Raw genomic sequence first — 25,509 nt, forward strand, 5'->3', positions numbered from 1 at the left:
CATATACCACAATTTATTCAGCCATTCTCCAAGTGATGATGGGCAAACACGTAGTTTCCAGTTTCTGGCCACCACAAAAAGGGCTGCCACAAACATTCTTGCATATACAGGTCCCTCTCCCTTCTTTAAGATCTCTTTGGGATATAAGCTCAATATTAACACTGCTGAGTCAAAGGGTATGCACAGTTTGATAACTTTTTGAGCATAGTTCCAAATTGCTCTCCAGAATGGCTGGATATATTCACAACTCCACCAACAATTTGTCAGTGTCCCTGTTTTCCCACATCCCTTCCAACATTCTGCATTATCTTTCCCTGTCATTCTAGCCAATCTGACAGGTGTGTAGTGGTATCTCAAAGTTGTCTTAATTTGCATTTCTCTGATTAATAATGACTTGGAACATCTTTTCATATGACTAGAAATAGTTTCAATTTCTTCATCTGAGAATTGTCTGTTCATTTCCTTTGACCATTTATCAATTGGAGATTGGCTTGATTTCTTATAAATTAGACTCAATTCTCTATATATTTTGGAAATGAGGCCTTTATCGGAACCTTTGACTGTAAAAATGTTTTCCCAGCTTATTGTTTCCCTTCTAATCTTATCTACATTAGTTTTGTTTGTACAAAAACTTTTCAATTTGATATAATCAAAGTTTTCTACTTTGTGATTAAGAATGATCTCTAGTTCTTCTTGGGACATAAATTCATTCCTCTTCCACAGGTCTGAGAGGTAAACTATCCTATGTTCCTCTAATTTATTTATAATCTCATTCTTTATTCCTATGTCATGAATTTGGTAGAACTCTTTTATTCCCTATTTTTTTCAAATAGTTTATATAGCATTGGGGTTACTTGTTCTTTGAATGTTTGGTAGAATTCATCTGTAAATCCATCTGGTCCTGGAGTTTTTTCTTAGGGAGTTGATTAATAGCTTGCTCTATTTCTTTTTCTGAAATGGGACTATTTAAGCAATTTACCTCCTCCTCTGTTAATCTGGAAAGCCTATATTTTTGGAGGTAGTCATCTAATTTATTGGCATAAAGTTGGGCAAAGTAACTCTTTATTATTTCTCTAATTTCCTTCTCATTGGTGGAAAGATCCCCCTTTTCATTTTTAAGACTAACAATTTGATTTTCCTCTTTCCTTTTTCTGATCAGATATACCAAAGGTTTATCTATTTTATTTTTTTCATAAAACCAACTCTTAATTTTATTTATTAATTCAATAGTATTTTATTTTCAATATTATTAATTTCTCCTTTTAATTTTAGAATTTCAAGTTTAGTTTTTGGTTGGGGATTTTTAATTTGGTCTTTTTGTAGCTTTTTACATTGCAGGCCCAATTCATTGATCTTCCCTTTCTCTATTTTCTTCAAGTAAGCCTCTAAAGATATAAAATTTCCCCTTATTATCTCTTTAGCTGCATCCCACAAATTTTGGTATGATGTCTCATCGTTGTCATTATCTTGAGTGAAATTATTAATTGTGTTTATAATTTGCTGTTTCACCAATCATTCTTTAAGATGAGATTATTTAGTTTCCAATTACTTTTTGCTCTATTTACCCCTAACTTTTTGTTGAATGTAGTTTTTATTGCATCGTGATCTGAAAAGAAAGCCTTTACTATTCTGACTTCTTGCATTTAATTTTGAGATCTTTATGACCTAATATATGGTCAATTTTTGTATATGTTCCATGAACTGCTGAGAAGAAAGTATACTCCTTTCTATCACCATTCAGTTTTCTCCAAAGATCTATCATACCTCATTTTCCTAATCTTTTTACCTCTTTAATTTCTTTCTCATTTGTTTTGTGGTTTGATTTATCTAATTCTGAGAGTGCAAAGTTGAGATCTCCCACTATTATAGTTTTGCTGTCTATTTTTTCTTGCAACTGTCTTAACTTCTTCTTTGGGAAGTTATATGCTATACCATTTGGTGCATATATATTTAGTATTGAAATTGCTTCATTGTCTATGCTACCTTTTAGCAGGATATAGTTTCCTTCCTTATCTCTTTGATTAGATCAATTTTTGCTTTTGCTTGATCTGAGATAAGGATGGCTACCCCTGCTTTTTTGGCTTTACCTGAAGCATAATAGATTCTGCTCCAGCCTTTTACCTTTACTCTGTGTGTATCTCCCTGTTTTAAATGTGTTTCCTTTTCCAATTCACATTTCAAGACATTGTTATTCTCTTGCATAGTTTCTCTTTCCTTTCCCTATTTTTCTTCTAACTCTCTTTTGAAATTTTTAATAGTCTCTTCTAGGAAAGCATTATTTGGGGTAATGTCTGGAGGCTGTCTGCTATTAGTCTCCTTGGGGTTGGAAACATGCTCTTTTTTCTGTATAGAAGCTATCAATTGTTTTCTTTCTTTTTTTACTCATTTTTTAAAGCCTTCAGGGTCTGCCTTCAGTGCAAGGAGGTTACCAGCTTCAGAGCAAGGATGGGTACATGGGCAGTAAGTGTCCTCTCAATGGGCTGCAAGAATTGGCTGAGCTGCGGGAGGGCTATGGGAAGAGCTCCACAGAGAAGTGACTAGGCCTAGGTATCATGGGCCAGGCTATGTAAGTGCCCTGCCAGGAGCCCTGCTGTGAGGTTTAATGACTGCCTTGGGACTAGAGGTTAAGCCTCAAAGGTATCACTTCCCCCCCCACAAATGCCTGCTTTGAGTATTAGCAGTCAACTTGTCCCTCACCTTACTGGCAGTGTCTCTGTCTGGGGAGTGCAGTCAAGCTGGGGAAATTCCACTACTCCCGGCCAAGCCCCTCAATGTGCAGATGAGAGGCTGCCCTGGGTTGTGCCACTGCTAGCAGCATATGACTGCCCCCCCAACAAGAGCCCCTCGCTGCAGAATGCCGAGAAGAGCTGTGTTATGTTCTACACTGAGTCATTTCCAGTCCTGGGTGGGTGCAGTCAGATCCTCTAAGGCTCTGGCGTCCCTCAGAGTACCCACTACCCTAGACTCCAACTTCTCTGCTGGTCGACTATTCTGCGACCAAAGCAAAGCAGTCAGGCTATGGCAGAGAGCTGTGTAAACCTTCCAACCACAGAGGCTGCCTTTGCTCCTGATTATACCCCTGCTTGTGCTGGTCTACTCCCGCCACCTCAGGTCAAACTTTTTCTGGTGATATTCCAGATTCTCTTCCACTGGTTAGTTGCTACCTAGGCATCTTTCAAGAAAATATCAAAGAAAACTGTCTTGATGTTCTAAAACCAGAGGGTAAAATAGAAATTGAAAGAATCTACTAATCATCTTCTGAAAGATATCCCCAAATGAAAATTCCAGGTACATTATAGCCAAATTCTGGTCAATCTCAGATCAAGGAGGAAATATTGCAAGCACTCAGAAAGAAACAATTCAACGATAAAGGAACCACAGTTGCTATAACACATGATTTAGCAGCTTCTACATTAAAGGACTGGAGGGCTTAGAATATGATATTCTGAAAAGCAATGAAGATAGGATTATAACCAAGAATCATCCACTCAGAAAAACTGAGTATAATCCTTCAGGGAAAATGGTGGATATTTAATGAAATAGAGGTTTTTCAGACATTTGTGATGAAAAGAATAGAGCTGAATGGAAAAATCTGATTTTCAGTTACAGGACTCAGGAAAAGCATAAAGAAGTAATTAGGAAAGTGATATCATAAGGGACTTTATTAGGCTTATATGTTTACATTCCTACAGGGGAGAGTGATATTTGTAATTCATGAGATCTTTCTCATTATTATGGCAGGAATATTTATAGACCAAGGGCACAGGTGTGAGATAATATGAAGGGATAATATCTTTTTAAAAATGAGATTAATTGGTGAAAGAGGAATGTATTGAGAGAAAGGAAAAGGAAAGGTGGCATGTGGTAAAATATCTGCCAAAAAAAAAAAAGAGAGAAATAGCTTTTACAGTGGAAAGGAAGAAGAGTAGGAGAATGTGAGTAAGTGAATTTGACTCCCATTAGCATTGTCTCAAAGAGGAAATAGAATATACATTCAGCATGGATATAGGAATCTATGTTATCCTGCAGGAAAATAGGAGGGGAAAGGGATATAGGAAACGGGAAGATTGATAGAGGAAAGGACATATTCAATGAGGGAATGGTCAGTAGCAAAGTACTTTTGAGTGTCAAGGTTGGATATGGTGAAAGGAGAGAAAAAATAGAACAAATTGGGGGAAATACAGTTAGCAATAATAACTGTGAAAGAATGTTGAAGCAAGTTTCTCTGATAAGGCCTCATTTCTCAAACATAGAGGGAACATAAAAAGTAAGTCATGCCCTAATTGATAAATCAAAATATATGATTTGTAACCCAAAAGGCTATAAAATCATGCATATGTTTTGACCTAACAACAGCACTACTACGCATGATTATAAAAAGAGATTTTTTTTACAAAAGGAAAATGATCTACATGTACAAAAATATTTATAGCAGCTCTCTTATGGGGCAATAAATTGGAAATTGAGGGAATGTCCATTAATTGAGGAATGACTGAATAAATTGTGGTATGTGATTATGATGTAATATTATTGTTCTGTGGGAAATGATAGGCAGGATAATCTCAGAAGAAACCTGGAAAGTCCTTCATGAACTCAAGTAGAGTGGAATGTACTATATACAAAGTAATAATAATGTCATAGGATTTACAATGATCCATGACTATTCTGAAGAACTTATATTGAAAAGTCCTATCCTTAGCCCAAGAAGGAATTATGTCTGAATATAGATTAAAATATATTCTTTCATTTTTTAACTTTATTTTTTGAAGGTTTTATTGTTGTTAGAGTGAGAGATCTGTTTTCTTTCACAATATGACTTTTTATAGAAAGGTCAAATCTGGCTTCAGATATTCACTAGTTGTATGACTCTGGACAAGTCACTTAACCCTCTTTATCTTAGTTTCCTCATCTGTAAAATCAGCTGAAGAAGGAAATGGCAAACTACTTCTATCTTTGCAAAGAAGATCCCAAATGGGGTCACCAAAGAGTTTAATGAGGAAAAAATAATGTTTCTTGTTTTTTGATATATTATTTTCAAATTCATTCTTTCATTTACATTTTATATTATAGCTAAAAATAATGTGTGATTTGGAATTTTAAAAAAATTATTTCACACTCATTTCTGGCAAAACTATCACTGAAATTTAATGATTGTCTTTATAAATGAGGCGAATTTTTGATTCCTCTTAAAATTTTTAGATCCAGAACTAAAAGGGACCTAATCTTTACTCTCTCATTGGCTAAGATTTTGCTCATTCCTTCAACTAAATACTCAGCAAATAGATGATTTGATGAGTTGAGTCAAATAATTCTTGTGGCTTGTTCATCACTAGAGATTACAGGAGAGGAGTGAAAGATAGAGCCAGTCATGGAGAGAGAATTCTCCAATTGCTATATCTAGTTTGAAATACTTGAATCAGCCAAGCAATCAACATCCTCTATGTAATTTCTAATTGTGGTTTTATGGATGAAATTAAATAAAGAACAACAGCTCATGTATGGGATAGAGAGGTAATTTGTTAGATGGGTAACCTACAAATGAAACCCAACTTAGAAATTGTCCTGCCTACCATTATCTAGGAAGCAATTTGGAAATGGCCATTTCTTTTTGTTTTGACTTTTAAATTAGTCCCACTTTTATGACTCATCCTCTCACGGAGGAAACTCTGGATTCTTGAAATTTTTGCCAAGTAGAACAAGCTCTAGTTGGTATTACATTGCTAGAAACAGGTATGGTACCAGAAAAAATACAAAATTGTTCTCAGTCCCTTTGAGCTCTTTTTTGCTTCCATAATGATGGAGATAAATTGTCAGAAATTGTTACAAATTTTAACCTTGATGTCAGTACTCTAAATGTGAGAATTTTTAATGTACAAGAGAGTTTCAATCATATAAATCTTGAAATTCTTTATATAAATGAAATGAAGAAGATAGAAGGAAATTATATTCATGCCAAAGATGCTTACCACTTTCACAGAGAAAATTCAATATAGAGAACAAGTTGAATTGGGAAACCCTACAGATGGTTAAGTTCTCTAGAAGTTCCTCTTTATCACCCTCAAAGAGTGCCAAAATGACATCCCAATGTTGGAGTCAAGATCACATTTCCAAATGTGTCTGATCAGACCAATAGTTCAAAAAGCTCTACCATGTAACAGGAACAAATAGTCCATATAAACCTTTGGAGTGAAAATGTCTCTAAATTTCTTTTGAGCTACGTAAATTCTGCTTTGCCAAAGAACCTAACACTTTCTTTGATGTGGGCACATTATACTGGAAAGTCATAAATCAGTGTCTTCCATGTCACACAATTGATTCCAAAATTCTTCAGATAGACCTTGAGAATATCCCTGTATAGTTCCTTCTGATTGCCATATGAATTCACCATAAAAAAGTGGCAAATGTACATTCGCCATTCAAATAATGTCACCAGGTCATCAGAATCAAGCTCTCTATTGTAGAGTTTATATATGCACATCTAAATATTGGTATAAACATACAGGTATATGTATATATGTATAGAACTGAATATGTTATATATACACACATGTATGTATATATATATATATGCATATATATGTGTGCATATATTAAAAATATATACACACACAGACTCCAGATGGATAATGAGTTGTGCCTAGAATTAAATAGGAGAATTACATTAGTTTTTGGGAAATTGCAAATTTCTTAAATGAACATAGACATCTCTATGAAACAAGGCCCTCATTTATAATATGAATTTTCTTCTTTTACTCTTAGGTGATTGTACTCGGGAGAATTAAAAACAAATGTCTTAGAAGTCAATGCAGAGTTAGCAAATAATGATTTAGAAGAAATGGAATAAAAGATGTCATCAAAGACATGTTTGATTAAAAAAAAAGATAGGTTGATTTTTGACAAGAACTCATATGCTGTTTCTAAAACATTGTCTGATTCTATCTCTTCCTTTTTCTATATTTATTTTATATATCTTTTATATCTCCAGTTCCTGTCCCAACTGATCATATGAGCAAACTTAGATTCTTGTTGGTCATCAAAAGGAAAAACTAGAAACAATAGATAGAAGTGATAAAGAGAAAATTTTAGCTTTAATGTAAGTGAAGCCTTCCTAGCCAAACAGACTACTCCAAAAGTAAAATGAGATGCCTTGTGGAAGTAATGATATTTTTGTCACTGGAAATTTTCGACTAAAAGCAGAAAGAAAACTTATTAAGTATATTTGCTAAAATGGGGCTTCTTTTTCAGATATAGATTAGACTAGGTGGCTGCTGAAGCCTTTGTAACTCTAAAATTCTCTGATTCTTTAAAAAATTATATGAGAAGAGGTTTTTATTTATTTATTTTTTTGCCTCTCTACCACCCTCAGATCTGTTTTTTTCTAGATTCAGGAAAAGAAAAAAGACATAAAATCATAACTAAAGCAATTGGCTCTATCTACACTGAACTACTTCAAGGTGTCCTGGGACAATTGAGAAGGGTTATATTTAGGTAGACAAAGCAAGATAGAGTTTTTTGTAAGTGCTCTAATCTAGGGTAAAAGACCCATTTAATTTTTAATACACTAACTATGAGCAGGTAGCAAAAGCATCCTTTACTGATAGCAAAGAAGCACTCAGAATAGTAGGGGGAAAAAAAAACCTTGAGGAAACAGCTTCATGTCAGCTAAGGGAAAAGAGAATAGTATAAAGCTAAGATGGTTATATTCTGCAGGAGAGACAAGGAGGATGAGAACTGAATATGAGATTCTGGATTTGATGAAAAAGAGAAATGATTAACCTTGGGAGAAAGCATATTCAATAAAATAGTGGGGTTGGAAGTTAGATTGCAAGGAACTGAGAAGTGAGAATATAGAAAGAGGCCGTGAATATTAACCACTCTACATTGTTTGTCAGTTAAGAATGAGAGACAGACAGACAGATATGCAGAGACAGGCAGACAGACAGAGATAGAAGAAAATACATTGAGTAATTTTTTGAATAGGAGACCTAAACCTGTTAGTATTCTAAGGGACAGAAACCATTGGATAAGAATGAGTAGAAAGCAAAATACAGAAAATGTTCATAAAAACCCAGTGGCTATATAATATGAATGACATTTTGCTTTTTCAATATAAACTGTAGAAGGTCAAGTCACTCAGTTCCCATTGAATATTCTATCCACAGCTATTTCCTCCATTTCTGACAGTAGCAAAGACCAAAAGATCCAAGAAAAGTTAGGGGAAAGCTGCATTTGTTTTGTTCAAATGTCTGAAAGGGTATGATGTAGAATTTTCAAATAGCTCTGATTTGAAACACATTTCAGAAGTAGCTAAGTTGTGAGTCAGGAAGACCTGAGTTCAAATCTGATTCAGTCAATTGACACCAGCTGTATGCCCTGGCACAAGTCATTTAACCCTGATTTCTTTGCTAACAAACAAAATGATACATTTAAGATGCTGCTGAAGTTGAATCTGGGGTATTCACTCCTTTTGAAAAGCTCTTAAGAGAATTGCCTAAGAAATAAATTTTACCAGTTGATTTTTTTTTCCCCTTGAAAGCCTGCCCATCAATGTGTCACCCAAAACTAACTTTACTGTAAGACAAAATATTTGAGCATTTTCTATTCCTGATTAGTGGGAGATGGACCAAATAAATTTTATTTCAATTTATTATTGCATGTGGTCTCAAAGTGCTGAGGAAGTTAGTTTTGGGAAGACAAAAATGTGCCTGTTCTATGCTGTATAACTTATCTTGTGTATAACTTATCTTGTCTCTAGCACAAAAGCAATATGTAGAAGGATTATTCCAGGCACAACTTTTTTTCCCTCCAGGTTTATAAATAGGGGCATTTTGTGACATGAGTTATGATGTTTTGAGATATTTATCCCAAAGTTCTTCCACTTTGATGCTGTTACAGAATGTTAAAAATTGCTCTCCCAACTCCCATACTGCCAGATTTTCAATTTAAAGTAAAAAAGCAGTTGTATAGCATTCATGGTATGGGATGTGTAGTCTTTTTGATAGCATCTAAAATCTTAAGGGATTTTAGCTTCAAGGCAACCATCACTTCCACTACACTTTTATTAACATTTTACCCAAATATCAGAGGGGAATAAATAAAAGATAACAAATACTTGTTTATAATGGGTGTACTGATACTGTATCCAGCTTCTCTTTCCCCCATAATTTTGTTTTCCTGGTTGGTATTCCTGGCACTCAGAATGTAGAATTTTTCCTCTAAGGTTACCTCTTTCACTTATACTATATTCATTCATATGTGTGTGTTTGTGTGTGTATACATATACACGCATACATACATATATACACACATACACATATAAATATCTTTTATTTTGTATGTATATATCTTGTATGTATGTGTATATATATACACATACATATATATATATATATACACACACATTTAGATATATACACACACACATATATGTACATAACTTGTCCAGCTATAATTTTCCCATTTGAATATGAGCTTCTTGAACTACAAAAAGCAAAGACTTTTTTGCCTCTTTTATCATCCCTAGCACTTACCACAGTGTCTGGCACAGATTAATCAATAGTTTAATAAATGCTTAATAACTGATCCAAACCCCTATTGTGTTAGTCTGGGGGCTTAAGCCAGAGGAACAGTGTACAGCACCTTTCCCCAAGCTGGAGGAGAAATGCTGTTGGAGAGATGATATAATCACATTCTCTGACTTCATTATATTCTCCATTGTGATAGGATGGGTGGGGAGGGTCAGGGTGGGGGAAGGGAAACCTGAGCTATTGGGAGGTATATATGCAGACTAGGGGTTTGTGACAGAGAAACTTGGTCATCATTCAGCAGCAGCAGGTTTACACCTACTAGAGAGGAGAGCTTGGAAAACTAAGAATATAAAGAAATCCCCTTTTTCCCTCTGTACCTAAGTGGCCCATTTCTTCCTTACAATGAAAAGAATCAAGTTCACTCGGGTAATGTTGGCATTTCTATTCACTTTTCTGGGGGTATGTGAGCATGTATGTTGAGGAATGGTGAAGTAAGGGAAGTATCAAAAAAATTTAAGTTTTAAAAATAATAATTTGTGAAAAATAGCATATATAATTTTCATTTGATACAGATAACTGAAAGATACTCAATCACTTCATTTTTAAATGACCAAAAGATATAATCTTTTATTTTTGAAAATATTAAAATCACCTCCAAAATGCCAACAAAACTATTGATTTCTTTAATATATTTTATAATGATGCTAAAAATACAGGGCTTTATTTCTGTTCATGGATGAATTATTCTCTTTATAGACAAATTAATTTTTTACCTAATAGGCCTTTTCTGTTTCTAATTTTGAGTCTACACATTTTTAGTGTTTTTTTGTACCAATGGAAAGTTGTGTCAGGGCCTTTTAATGTGAGGGCTTTTAAAATTATTTTATACTTTTTAAAGTGTTTTTTTTTTCCTGTAGGATAATCATAGAAAGGACATACAGAGAACATCTACTCCAATTCCCTTATTTTTGTATTTTGCATCCTCAGCACAGTGCCTATTATATGAGGCACTTGACAAATGTGTTTTAGGTTGAATTAAAATTTCCAAATAAGGAAACTGAGTTACACAAATGTGAAGTGACTTGTCCAGTCACCTTGGTAGTGAAGTGGAGGAGCTGGAATTAGAGCTGATCTTATAACTTCAAATTCCTTCCTTCCTCTTTTCACTATGCTAGGGGCTATACAGAATAAACTTATGTAATACGTTATGGCTTACAAACTATTTTCCTCACAAGGTGGGTGATAATCATTCACACTTTGAGAAATATGAATTTGTGATTCAGAAAAAAATGTGTCTAAAGATGACAGACCTGGGATTTTAATCCTTATCTTCTTACTTCAAGTAGGATATTTAAATTAGTTTTGGAAAGTTAGTGGTGATATAGGTAAAAGAAAGATTTATAAAATCCAAAATTCATTTGTCTATGTTACTGAGTTTATTTTAGATTTTAAAGACACTGGTACTAGAATCACCAGAACTGTTTATCTTGGGAAAAGGGATTTTTCCTTGTGCTTCTTATATCATCTTTAAAATGCATGAGAAATACCAGGAGCTTCAAAATAATTAAAACAATGAGTCAAAATTTTTGGCAACACATGGCGAAGGAGATAATTTCCATTGTACAAGGGGATAGCACAGAGAAATGTGGGTATAAGTGACAGATTATAGGACAAAGTTATTAGCTTAATTTGCTCTTCCAATATTGATAAGTAAATTACAAGGTACACATGAATAGTTTTGATGTTAGCTATGATGAGCATGATGGGAATGAAAAGAAATTCATTCATTCCAAAACAAATGGAGAGGAGAGAGGGGAGAAAAGTCAATCCAAAAGTCTTGAGAAGAACTCAATATTCTTTTCTGGTTGTATCTGTGGGTAAACAAGGATTGAACAAACTCCGACTGTCATTTGCTCTTGAAAAATCCCACCCAATAAACAGGTGTCACTGGAATTACTTAAGTAAACTTGTAAAAATTAATCAGTGGTGTCTAGGAAGATATACTCCAGGTCTGGGGTCTGGGATTCACTTCAAGAAGAATACCAAATAGTCTACATGCGTTCATTGAGCATTGGAACATTTTGCATACTGCTTTTGCTGGAACTATAAAACTAGGTGAAGATTGAATTTTTGTGCAGTTTCCTCATTCTAAAGTGTTCCTAGTGGGAGACATTCAGATTCAACAACAGCTCATAAAAGTGCTTCCTAAATTCTAAAATAGCACAGTGTTCCTGTTTGATGAACAGCTGTGCTAGTGCTAAAAAGTTCACCTGAGTTGTTACCTACACATTCAGATTTTGAGGCAAAGTGGAACTTCTTGAATCTTACATTTCATAAGCTGAATTGCTGGCAACTTTACTCTCTTAAACTTTCTGAGGAAGCAGTAATGTCCTTGAAACTATTAGGATTAAAAGAGATAAATGAATTTTTAAAAACCACTTACTCTTAACAAATATATTCAGTTCAGTAAAATGTTTTAGGCTCTCTTCTTTCATGTTCAGAAGTAGCTGAGTGTAGAATTTCTCAAAGTTAAAAGAAGAGAGCTAATTTTTTTGGTCCTTTCTTACTATAAGAAAGCACTTCCTCTCTGGTATCACACAACTGGAGAATCACCAGGTTACTGCTAATAACCATAGAAGCTATAGAACCGTAGAAGTTATAGAAGCTAAATTAGGGAATCCAAAATACTTGTTCAACAAAGTAAGATTCCTAAAATTGGTCTTCTTAGGGTGTGAAAGAATTTGAAGAAATAATCATGTTTAAGAGAAAGGGAACATATTTAAACCCTAGGAATAAAAATGCTTATATTGAAGTGCAAAGTTTATTCATTGGACCACATTCTTCTCATCACTTAAAAGTTTCCTTGTAATCTCTGCCAAACCTCTTTTCCCTCCCTTTCATAAGAAATGTTCTCTCTCCTTTATTATTTTTGCTTTAAACTTTTAAACATTGTTTAATTGGTGCCTTTTAAATATCACAATAATTTCCTAGTAACTATTCCCTGGTTCTTGTTAGGATTACAAAGTGAGAACTCAGGTTATCTGGGTAATTCTCTAGCTCAGAATTCACACCTTTATTTCTGGCCTTTAGGGGGAGTTTACACTTTTGGACTTCTGAGGAGGAGTTTACATGTTTAAAGAAGTTTGCACCTTTAGAGCAAGTTCATTGGTTGAAGTATTTCCCCAGGCCCCATTGAGTTCTTACATGTCCATTCTCTTCGAGGATAAAAGAGGCAACATTGAGCCTGGAGAACAGTCTGGCTGGGAGATTGAGTTGAGATGGCATTCTGGAAGGATAATTTAGAGATGACCGGTACAATTTGGCGCCCAATGTGGGGCTTAAAACACTATAGTGTTTTGTCCTGAGATACAACAAGTATTACTCTAATGAAGCAAGGGGAGAGGAGTCCTTTGAATCCCAAACACAGATACGTATGTCAGGTTTCGAGCCCTACTATGGATTGGAAGTTTGTATAGGAGAAGTGCTCAGTAAGTACTTCTAGATTTAGAGATGTTCAGTTATAATTCATAAGACTGTTACCTTGTTAGGCTTCTTGATGTATAGTCCCAAGGATTTAGCTGCAGTTATTCTATCTCTATAAAATATATTTCTTCTTTTCTATGTTTTTTTTTCAGACACCAATTTGTTTCTAGATCTGGTTAGGTTTAATAAAGATAACAGCTAGAACATTTACAAGTCTAATTGGAATTTAATATATTATGAATAGCCTCACTTTGACACTCTAGATTTGAAGAGTAATACTGTTGTATCTCAGGACAAAACACCATAGTGTTTCAAGCCCCACATTGGGTGCCAAATTGTAAAGGTCCGGTTGTCTCTAAGTTATCCTTCCAGAATGCCGTCTCTACTCAATCTCCCAGCCAGACTGTTCTCCAGGCTCAATGTTGCCTCTTTTATCTTTGCAGAGAATGGGCATGTGAGAACTCAATGGTTCTTACTAGAATCCTGCCTTGTGGAAAACTTAGCTATCAGCTGTTATCCTCAAACTGGATATCCTTTTCAAGAAGAAGAATAAGATTTGGGGGGCATTAGATTTACCTTAGTGATTATGAAACTTCATCTTGTTGAACAGAAGTACAAAGTGCTCTGTGGTTCTCAATAAATGGTCTTTTATTCTTTAATTCCAGGTCTCTAGGTGGCCACATTATTTTGTTAGTCTAGGGAAAATTGTAGTCTCTGGGCTAAATCCAAAATTTTTTTTGGTAGGACCAAAGCCAAGAATGGTTTTTACATTTTAAAATTACATTTAAAAATGAAATAACCATTCTTAGCTTTGGTCCTATAAAAAAGCTTGGCTGGATTTGAGAGAGCTCCCGAGCTTGTTGCCTCTTCATTTCCCATCAGCTGCAGTCTTCTGGACTAGACTCCACCTGGACTAGACCATCATGGTCCCAGGAAAACCTCATCATCAGGAAACTCATCCTTTGAGACTGCAACATTATTGATGCTCATATATCTTCTGCCCCTCTAATTAGAGGGTAGGAAAGCAGAGTAAATATCTCCTCTCAAATACTACATTTAAAGAGTGCTCACAGACCAGCCATCTCTGCATTTCTTCACCAATTACTCTTCTTTGAACTGGACTGCATCATGCTGCTGAAAAAGGCACCTTTCTCTCCCTCTTCATCTTTCTTTTGTGTCTTGTCTTTTCTACAAGTTTATGAACTACTTGAGCACAAATATGGGGTCTCTTTTTCCTTTCTTTGTTTCTTTTCTTTTTTGTATTTTCATACCCATCACTTTGTACACTACCTGGCATATAGTCAGTGCCTAATATTTAAGTAATTTGTATTTTCTTTAAGATCTCAATCTAGCAGAAACTATCCCTTCACCATTATTAGGGCAAAACAACAAATTTAATGGTTTGAAAGCTTTATTTGTATGACAAGCTATGTATGGCAGGAAGCTAATTGATAGACAATGGATTAGCCTTGAACATAAGGAAAACCAAGAGTGGTTTGATCATGATAGCCTTGAGAGCAGTTACTTTGAAATTCCATGTGCTCTGATTCATGTGGGTTAGGAGATTTTTTTACACCTTAATACCTGTCCCCATATCAGTGAATACCTACACATAAATTGTATCAGATAAACTTGGGTGGGCACAAAATAAGCCAGAGATAGATTGAATAGTCCTCTCCTAGAATTGAATTTCATCTATGTAAATCTAGGGTTTGGGGTGCTATTACAATGTTGCAGTTGCTATTTCTAATTCATCTATGAGTAGAGTTTTAGATTTACATTTTAAGTTTATTATTTCAGTTAATTTGGGGAGTCAGATAAATTGCTAAGTATTTAGTCAATCCATCATTGAATATTAAGATGCTTTCTACCTGTTTTTATATCAAATGGGATAATTTTAGATTTCAGAAAATTTTGAAAAATGATTTCAAGTGTTTAGCACACAGTAGGCTGTTAACAAATGCTTTTTGACTGATAAAATTAGAGTTGTTCCTAAGGAAAAAAAAACAGCTCTAAATTTATTCCAACCCCTCTAGGTTTTGGTAAAGCTGCAGCACTGACATCTCCACATGCACATGAGAACACATTTACCTCTTTAGCTAAAAACAAGATTTCCAGTCCTGGGTCTATAGGTGGAATGACAGGTGTCAGTGAGGACAGTTTTGTTGAACTGTCCATATCAGAAAACACTGGACAGCTGCCTATTAAACCTCAAACAAAATTAAGATGAAGAAAGAAAAGAGGAGATATTAAGGATCCTTTTGCCTTTAGAAATATATATGTATTTTATTGCACAGCATAATATATAGTAATAAGGATCTTCTTTTTCTTCTGAGGGCAATTAGATTGGTAGAGGTGAAAAGCCTACAAGGTGATTGTGTCAACAAAATGTCTGCTCATGGATTTTATCAAATTGCTTATTCTGATTTAATGGTTTAAAAAATAAGTTGACATACAGGAAGATCTCAGTCATATAAGGTCAATTAACTATAATCATGAATTTTAAAATATTTGTTGGAGAAATATGACCCTGAACTAGATCAAGCATATTATTATACCTTTTAGATTTATTGATATTTGTGAAAAATTGAAAATTTAGTTGAATTGAAGCAACTTCTAAATCTATTCAGAGTTTAAATTTCCATGATTTCACAGGCTCTGTAGACTATATATGGCAACTTGGCTTTATATATGAATTTAATTTAAAGAAATATATTCTACAATTATTAGCTAAATTGTCACCATATATCATATTGAGAGATTGAAAATTACATCCTTCAGCTTATCATTTTATCGATTCTTTTTTGAATTATTTAAGCTTTTGAAGTAAGGAAAACCAAAATCTTTAGTAAATTATAAGGCATTATGTTCTGAATTTATGTTATGGTTGTCACTCCTTCCACACATTAGAAAGCAATAACATTTTTATTATTGTACAAAAAGAAATCAGTGCTTTATCTATGAAATTTCAAACTCCAAGAATGGTGATACTGGATAATTTTCTGTCTTTTGAATTATATTTTTTCTCTAAAAGAGTATGTATAATTAATCATGTTCTAATTAGTATTCTCTTTCTTAATATACTTTTAAATATTTTATTACCGCTTTTTGTATTTAATCTATAGTTATTTTGATTGGTAACTTTTCTCCACTCTTTGCTTCTTGTAAGAAATAAAAAACTGTTTAGCAAAACAAACCAATACAGTGACTGAATCTGACAGTGCATGCACATTCTGTGCCTTAAGGCTCCAAAGTTGCTATGGTGAGAGGGTAGATCTGTCTTTTCATCTGTTCTCTGGAATCAAGATTGGTTTTTGCATTCAATCAGAGCTGAGGAGCCCAATATTTTAATTTGCAATATTGTATTTGCTATGAAAAGTATCCTTCTCATTCTACTTCCTTCATTTTGTATCCATAAAAGTTTTCTCTGAATTCTTCATATCCATCATCTTTTAAAGTATAACTCTATTATTTATACTCATAAATATGTATTTGTTATTCCTGCATCACATACACAATATTTAAAAGGAAACAATCCATAATAACAAACTGAGGGGCAACAGTTGGTTTTATAGTATTATAAGGAGATTATTTATCCCTTCAACTGGATGTTTTGGTAGGGTGATGAACAGTTATTTGGTATTATGGATTATTCTTTCTTGGGAGTGTGTTTAAATGATCAAATGAAAGATTTTGGGGAATATTTGAAGAGATCACTGAGAAATACCATTGAAATCTCAAAGAAGATAAACATATCCTGAAGTTTTGGTTATTGTGGATTAATTGACTTGGTATGTCATGGATCTATTGGAGATGATCTAATTATTTTGGGCCCTTTGGATCAGAGCTACCACTTATTACTAGGTATATGAACAAAATAGGGTTAGTTGAAGAATCAGTTCAAGTGCAGCATAACTAAGGGTGCGTTGATCCTGGTGGCCTTAGGGCAGAGACACCTGATAGTTACAGGTAATCACTGATGTATCCTGGGAGATGTGTTAGACCCTGAATTCCTGACCCCATGTCGAAGAAGGTTTTATTCTGATGATCTCAGAGGAAACTCTAGGTGAGTACAAAATGATCTAAAGAATTATGATTTGGAAAATAATTCATCACCATATTGAACCAGCTTGGATGCTGGATACATGTTATAGTTACCATTTCTAAGCCATCCATTGGTAGTTTTTAAAACAGCTATACTTTTAAGCTTCATCATGATTTTGAGCGTATGACTGAAACAATTGGAGATAATTTTAATAGGTATTTGTTCTATCTATTATTGTGAGAGAATGTAACCAGTCTATATAATAAAATTAAGGTTTTGATGAATTAAATTGAAGCAGTTAGGTGGTATATTGGAAAAAGAACCACACTTGGAGGCAGAGGGAACAGGGTTCAAGTCCTTCTTCAGACATTTGGAAACTATGTGGCCCCGAGTAAGTTATTTAACTTCTGACAGCCTCTAATTTTTCATTTTTAGAGAAACTAATAGCACTTAATTCAAAGCAGTCATGAGAATCATATTAGGTAATATATGTAAATTGCTTTGAAAAGTTAAGACATTGTATAAATGTTTGCTTATCATTATCATTAATAAGTTGTTTTACCTGTTACTTCTGATCTGTGCTTGTTTATGTTTAGTAAACTACATTAGATTTTAGGCTTAAAGAATAGTTTCTAAAGGGGATTTCCTGGTAACTCCTTCAAACCTCTTATACAATAGAAGTCCTAATTGGCAAGAAGTGTTATGCCATAGTTTCCTTTAATTGTTCTGCCTCAGTTTCTCTAAATTGTTCTACCTCGATGGAAACCCCCTTCCTGACCATTAGAACTGATATAAATTAGGACAGAGATAACTAACCCTGACTACTAGCATTCCATAGAACCATAAACTGCAAATGGTGGGACTCTCTGAACCAGACATCCTGGCTCATAGCCTCCCAAGTTATCAGGATTTATGATCCTTACCCCCAACATGTCAGAACTCAATTATGGTCTGTTCCTAGAAGTTCCTGCTCACCAGAACTCTAACCCCACCCTCCTTTGTTCTGCTGATTACTGGAGCCCTATAAAATCCATGGAATTTTTCATTTATTGGATACTTTGAGACTTATTCAGCCGTGGGGGCAACATGGATCCTGTTTTGCCCCCAGCACAATCTCTCCCTTTCAAATAAAATATTTAAAACTCTCTATTCTCTATCTTGCCTCAGTTACTCTGGCTCTTCTTCTATGTGCCTCTATATACTACGTAGTTTGGTAAGGTATAGTTATTTCTATTGTCATGAATTGGCAGTTGCCAAAAGCTAAGAGGAAAAGAGTTTGTTTGTCAGGAAGATCAAAGAGTGATCCTACAGCAGCAACTTAAAGAGGAAATTTGGCAACTGGGAAAGAAATGTCTTTTAGTACTAAGATAGGATTCTAATGTCCTAGATTGGCAAAGGTGCTGAAGATATTAAAGGACCTTTGTACTCCAGTGTACTCTGGGCCCATTGTAACCTTTCTAAGAGCCTATTATTTGTAAAAACAAAAACAAACAAACAAACAAAAATAAAATAAAAACAAAACAAACAAACAAACAAAAAACCAGCTTTCCTTATGCAATTGCTAACTTGGGTACTTTAAAGTGACCAAAGACCATGAAGCCAACAAATAGTGGGAAATAGAGGCTGTGAGAAGGAAGACTTCACTATAAACCTTAGGCTATTCTAGATTTATAAATCCTAGCAAATGTCCACCTCTTTCTTGGAGGTTTCTTGAGAAGTACAAGAGATAGCTCACTGGTTAGGGGTAGGATATATTCAGAAATAAAAGTAATAAAACACGAAAATTTTTCACTTAAAAAAATAAGCCAAGAAATTTTACTTTATTCCAGTTAGAAATAATAGGAAACCCTTAGAGGTGTTAAATTGAGTGACATAATCAAACTAATGTTTTAGGAAAATTATTTTGGCAAATATTTAGAGAGTAAAATTAGAGAATGGTGAGACTGGCATGCAGGAGTCTAGTGTGGAGGCCATTGAACTAGTTTAGGAGAGGTAATGAAGGCAAGAACAATGGTGCTGACTCTATTAGTGAACCAAAGGAGGCAAATGTGACAAATTGTGTAGGAAAATCAATGACTTAACAAACTGAGGCACTATTAGGGAATTTTTGAATGAGTACAGTTATTCTGGATAACATTTTAGAATTATAAAAAATGTTTCTAAGCAATGGATACCCTTTCACCTAGCTATATCTCTGCTAGGCATATACTCAAAAGAGGTCAAAGAAAAAAGGAAAATATCCCAAAGATATAAAAATGTTGTATTTTCATGATGGCAAACTAAAAACTAAAGGGATCCTACAGTTTTGCAATGAGTGAAAAAGTTGTAGTATATTAATATAATGAGATACTATAATACTATAAAAATGAGAAAAGAAGTGATTTCAGAAAGTTATGGAAAAACTCATGAACTGATATAGAATGAAGTAAGCAAAACAAGAAAAGTAATTAATACAGTAAAATCAATATTTTTAAGGAACAACTTTGAAAATGTTTATAAACTTGTAAAGAATGAAATTAGCAGAATCAGGAGATTATTCATATTATCATATGATAAGAATAACTGCATATACATGTATGTACATATGTGTATTGTTAATAAATATTACAGAAATTGAAAGATATAAGAGTTATGATCAATACAATGAGCATTCATGATTCCAGTATAACATTGACAAAATTTACTATTCACAACACAGAGGATGGATTTAAAATTTAGAATCATATATATATATATATATATGTATATATATATATATATATATGTTTCATTATATTTATTACAAGGATTCTTTTTTCTTTTCCAGTATGATGAGTAGTAGAAGGCAAAGAAAATTTATGCTAATTTATTGTTAATGATGGGGTAGAATGAGTGCTACAGATTTCAAATGCTGCACATATTTTCAGATGAGGTATTATTAGGTTTTCCTTAACTGTTTTAATTAGTTTCAAGAGATTTGTCAGAGTGAGGGATAATCTATAAAATTCATTTAATTTAAAAAGCCACATCAATAAATTTTTTAAAGATTCAGCAAGTAATTAGTTAAGTGAGGCATCAAGGGTGACTGAGATTGTGAACATGAGTGTGTAATGCTACAGAAACTGAGGCAAGACAGAGATTAGAGGATTTTAAATATTTTAGTAGTGGAGAGTTTGAACTGGTAGCCATATTAGCCAGCTGGAAGGATGGGACTCTTGTCTCAAAGTATCCAACCATGAACAAGGGATTCCAGAGTGTCTCATAGGGCTCTAGCAATCTGGGGGGGTAAAAAAAAAAAAAAAAAAAAGGCCAGTGAGAGCAGAGCACTGGTGAGCGGAAACTCCAGGAAGTACCATAACTTTTTAATTCTGTCAGATTGGAGATGAAGAAGGAATTCTGATAAGTTGGGAGGGAACAAGCTTAGAGATAGGAAGTCTGGGCCCAGGAGATACCCAAGCATTTGAGATAAACCATCTGGAGTTTTATGACTCCTTGGAATGCTAGTAGAGTGGCCAGGGCTCCACAGAATTAATTATCTCAGTCCTAATGACCAGGAAGGAGGGAAGTTGCCACCAGGAACCTGAGGCAGAACAATTCAGGGAAACTGAAGCAGGGAAACTGAGGCACAATAAGTGATGGAAATGATAGTGATACTTTCAACATAAACAGAAATTTTTAGGAGAGAACAGAAAAGGGAGTTCCATTTTGGGACTCTATAGGTTAACTAACAGAATACCCACGTAGGTTTTAGAAACTGCACAATCTTGATTGGATCCCCAAGAAATGATACATCAGTACCAAAGCCAATATGTTTGCACTCAGGCCTGACTAACAATCATACAAAGCCTTCTGTAAATCTATTCTCATTTGTATATTTCCTCTGGAATCCCCAAAGAAAATTTGAGATATTATCATAGTAAGATAATGATTGGACGTGGATTATAAGATAGCACAACACTTTTGTTGACCTCTAGTGTGAAAAGAAATAATCAAGTAGATTATGCAGTACATAGAGTGACAAAGTTGGAGTCAGGAAGACTAAAAATCATCCTAAGTCCATATCCAACTTTTTGCACTTGTTAGCTGAGTGACCCTGGGTAAGGCATTACCTTATTTGCCTCAGCTTCCTCAACCTTAAGTTGAGCTGGAGAAGGAAATGACAAACCAATCCAGTATCTCTGCCAAGAAAACTCCAAATAAGGTCACAAAGAATTGATAACAACTGAAAAATGACTGATTGCCAGCAAAATACACATAAACTCATGAGATTTTATTCTTATGCCAGATGACAGGTAAGAAAACTGGCTTTTCTCCTCTCATTCCCAAATATTGTGGTCCATAAATCAGTCATGCTGGACTTCATAATTGATGTAACATTCTTCTGGAGCCGAGATCCGTTGCTGATGCTTATGAACTTGATTTTTCTATCATTTTTTTCTACCATCTACCATCAGTATGATTATTTAACTCCTCTCCTTGGAATCCAAAGAGCAGAGCCAGAAGGCAAACATGTAGCCATCCAATCCAAAATCACCATTTTACAATTGAGGAAATATGCAGAGATGATTACAAAATATTATTTACTAGAATCAACATTTGAACCCAGATCCTCTGAATCCAGAGTCAGTGCTCTTTCTACTGTGTCACACTTTGTCTTTGTTTCTCAATTCATCTTGTACTTTTGTCTGTATTCTGTATTTCAGAGAAATACTTTTTGCTATATGTTATGCCAAATAAGACATACAAACAATTCATAAACCGTTCACCCCTGATAACACTTTCATTGTTACTACCAAGATAATAAATTTAACTCCAATCCATAGTAGTCAATAAACATCTTTTAAATGCTGAGGCCTGGCCAAATTTCAATTTGAAATAGTGCAGTTCTCTTTTACACACAATTTTAGCATTCTGCTTGTATTGCTTTTAATATTTTCATTTCTTTCTGGACTTCATTCCTCATGTGGCATTTTCAACCATTACCTAGCATAGCAGGGCAACAGTCAGGCTGATCTTTGAACATAACTTATGTTCCAAAGGGAGAGTCAACTGTATTTGGTGGATGAGACTGTAGAGAGGGACTCAAGTAAAAATAGCCATTAAAAATATCCTTACTGAGTCAGGTTTTAGTTGACCAACTAATTCAACCATTAGACAATGTAGAACATCCTACAGGCTACTAATTTCAGCTGCTTCTTCCTGTCAGGTTATCTCATATATTTAACAATTTGTGTTTTGCATGTTATTAAACTGAACTAGAATAAGAACTATACAACTCTGTATTCCTAATAATATTTACTGATCAGGAAGAGTTAATTATCAAGGTCTTCCTAGAATCCTAACAGGAATGCCAGGCATGTTTTAGAATGAAGAGTTTGTTCCTATAACAGATGAATCAATTTAAGTCCATTTCATCATTGCAACCCAGATTCTAATTGCTCAGTTTGGTATGCCTGTCTTCCTAATAATCCTAGTTGTACATCTTCATATTTGTTTCATTCATTTCTTTAATTTTCTCTCCCTCATTATCCTCCCAGAAACCCTAAGGGTCTTCTCCTTCAAGATTGATTTTTTGTTTGTTTGTTTAGAAAAAAAGGCCATTCTTTGCTCCATTTCTTATGTAGCTTTAATCAGTGAATGTGCATTGCCTCAATCAAATTGAGACCTGGGAGAGACTGGTTTAAGAAAGCCAAGATCTCTGCATACAGGACTATATCCATCAATCCTGATTGCTATCTTCCCATTTTACTGAGATGGCTCCAGAGCAGAAAGTGAAGCTGGGTAACTTTGCACAGCCTTCTCTCATTTCCATCCAATTCAGTTGCAAGTCACAGCATCACTTTTCTGATGTTGTAGCCCTCTTCGAGAAAAACAACAATCTAACTTCATATTGTGACCCCGAATCCTGAGTTGCCTTTAGTCTTTTGAGTATTAATTTGGACTGATTACCCATTGAAATTATTTTCTTGGTCTTTCAGAGTAGTAAAGCCTGAACAAATTTATAATAGTCAGTTAAACTGCCCAGAGCTGCCATGATATGTTTCCTATCCATTGGATACATGCTAATGATACTATCCCAGTAGCTTTCTACTTTTCTTTTCTCCTTTCAAAACAAAGACGTTATTTAACAAGACTCCTCTCATTCACTTTATACACATATAATCTAGTACAGATACATACTAAATTAATTCCTACATTTCTAACAAAAATCTATTGATTCATGATACCAGCAATATTCAGGGATGACCCTGAATATTGATCAAGACCCCATTTTAGTAGAAGTGAAGAGGTTTCATAATATTGCCCTTTGTTATTCTGTCCTGAGTGGGTCAATTGGTATGAATGTGATTGAGATTTGGAAGAGATGATTAACATAAATGAGATATGGAATCATGGTGGTCCTTAAGATTCCTTGGCTCTCTTTCATATTACTAAGTTTTCTGTATATCCCTGTGATCGTATTCTTTCAAATCAGGAGTGTTCTGAGGTATGTTCATGTTTATGTATATTTTCTCACATTTGATCATTCCAAGGCAGTTTTTCTTAACTTCCTAAGGCTAGAGAGGCAAGCAGTGACTTCAGGGGGATTAGCCAAAGAGAGAAGAGCTGTCAGATTCAGCTTCCAGCTGGATGAATAAAGCTTTTGACCAAGGCCTTTCCCTTTCCCATTTCATACATACTCCCTATTCTACCTCAGCTACAACAGAAAATAGTGATGATGGGAGAGAGGAGTAGAAATGGTAGTCACCATGGCAGTGTCCCAGGAAAGTATATCTCTATTAATAGTGACTATTGCCTTACCATTGTACCAATCTTGCACAATTGTTTTCTTTGGATTTAAGATAAGAATAGCCTTGGCATTATATGAATGAAATTGTCATCAGAAGAATACCTGGTGGTTTCTTCCGTAGACATTTAAAAGTTCACATACTTCCATTTCCACGTTGACTGTTGCATTATCCTAGAGCCTGAGTCCAAATGGCATTCTCCAGAACATACTAATCTTTTAGATTGAATTATCTCATCTTACTTTCTCTCTGCATTATTTTTCAGCATTCTGATGAGACAGAAAGAGTTCACGTTTCTTTCCTTATCTCTAACAGCAATTTGATGTTTGCTTTTCCCTTTTCCCAGTGTTCTTTGAGGCACAGAGGAGTCACTTCTCTACATTTACGATGCATCCAAGGTTATGATTAGTTGCAGGCAAGACTAAGAAGGTTAGCATCTAGTAACTTACACGGTGAGTAATGATGCTTCTCCAATGCACTTGTCATACTCCTAAAGATAGTAAAATGCATACATGCATTGTTACAGATTACCAATAAACCTAGTCCTTTAGTCTTGAGGAGAAAGGATGCCTACAGAAGCAATATTTCCTCCCCCTTACATTTTGAGACCTGGAATATTACAACTTGAGCTTTACTTCCATATATATATAGAATGTACTCTTTGTGTATGTATGTATATGTGCATATGTATACATCTATACATTTATATTTATATACATACACACATGCATAAACTCTCAACTGTGTACCTATATATAAAATCATATATGTATGAGTGTACATGTATACATATAGCACACATATAAATGTGTGTACACATATATACATATAGCAGCTAGGTATATATACATTTATGCATATCTGTGTATAGAAGTATTATACACATGCATTTGCAATTATGTACATGCATGCATGTATATACATATATAACAATGGGTTTATAGATGCATATGATGTATGTATATTATGGTATGTATGAATGTATATATGTGTGTATATGTACATATCATATACACATATAGTCACTATGAGTGTGAGTGTGTATATCTAGCTGCTATGTGTGTGTATATATGTATATGTATATGTATATTTATACTTGTGTATAAATATACATATATACACACATACATATATATACACACCTATATTTGTATATAAAATATATTTCAGTATGTATATATACATGATTATATGTATACATATATACACAAGTTGTACATGTATGATAATTATATGCATATACATACATGTTTGTATCTATGTATACATGTATGTCTGTATATCTATATCTACATAGATTTATAGCTATAGATATAGAAACACACACATACATAGTAGGTGTGGTAGGTCTGGAATCAGAAAGAGCCCAGTTCAAATATGTCCTTGGATCCTAGTGACTCTGGGAAAGCCATTTAACCTACATTTGTCTCAGGTTCCTCATTTGCAAAATGGGGATAAAAAATACAAAATGAGCACCTAATCCCCATGGTTACTGTGAAAATCAAATGTGATATTTGTAAAGTACTTAGCATGGTATTGGCACATAGTAGGTGCCATTTAAATGTTAGAAATCATGAAGATGATAATTATTTCATCAAGAACCCTATATTAAATGTAAATATATATGCATACATATAGATATATTATATAAAGCACCAAGGAACATAAATTAAAATATAAGTATAAA

General features: G+C 34.3%; 1 protein-coding gene across 4 annotated transcripts in view; it reads left to right on the plus strand.

The window, feature by feature from the left end:
- LOC141549279 (uncharacterized) overlaps positions 1-25,509 on the plus strand; it is a 165,652-nt gene that overhangs the window by 15,424 nt on the left and 124,719 nt on the right. Inside the window, exons 1-2 of one of the 4 annotated variants that reach the window (XM_074278707.1) lie at positions 9,705-9,953; positions 24,169-24,274. The gene's annotated coding sequence lies outside the window, so the exon portion shown is untranslated. Of the gene's footprint in view, positions 1-9,704; positions 9,954-24,168; positions 24,275-25,509 lie in introns of those variants that run through there. The other 3 variants (XM_074278709.1, XM_074278708.1, XM_074278710.1) reach the window with 3 other exon arrangements.

This window comes from Sminthopsis crassicaudata, chromosome 1 (genome assembly GCF_048593235.1).
Source record: "Sminthopsis crassicaudata isolate SCR6 chromosome 1, ASM4859323v1, whole genome shotgun sequence".
NCBI lineage: Eukaryota > Metazoa > Chordata > Mammalia > Dasyuromorphia > Dasyuridae > Sminthopsis > Sminthopsis crassicaudata.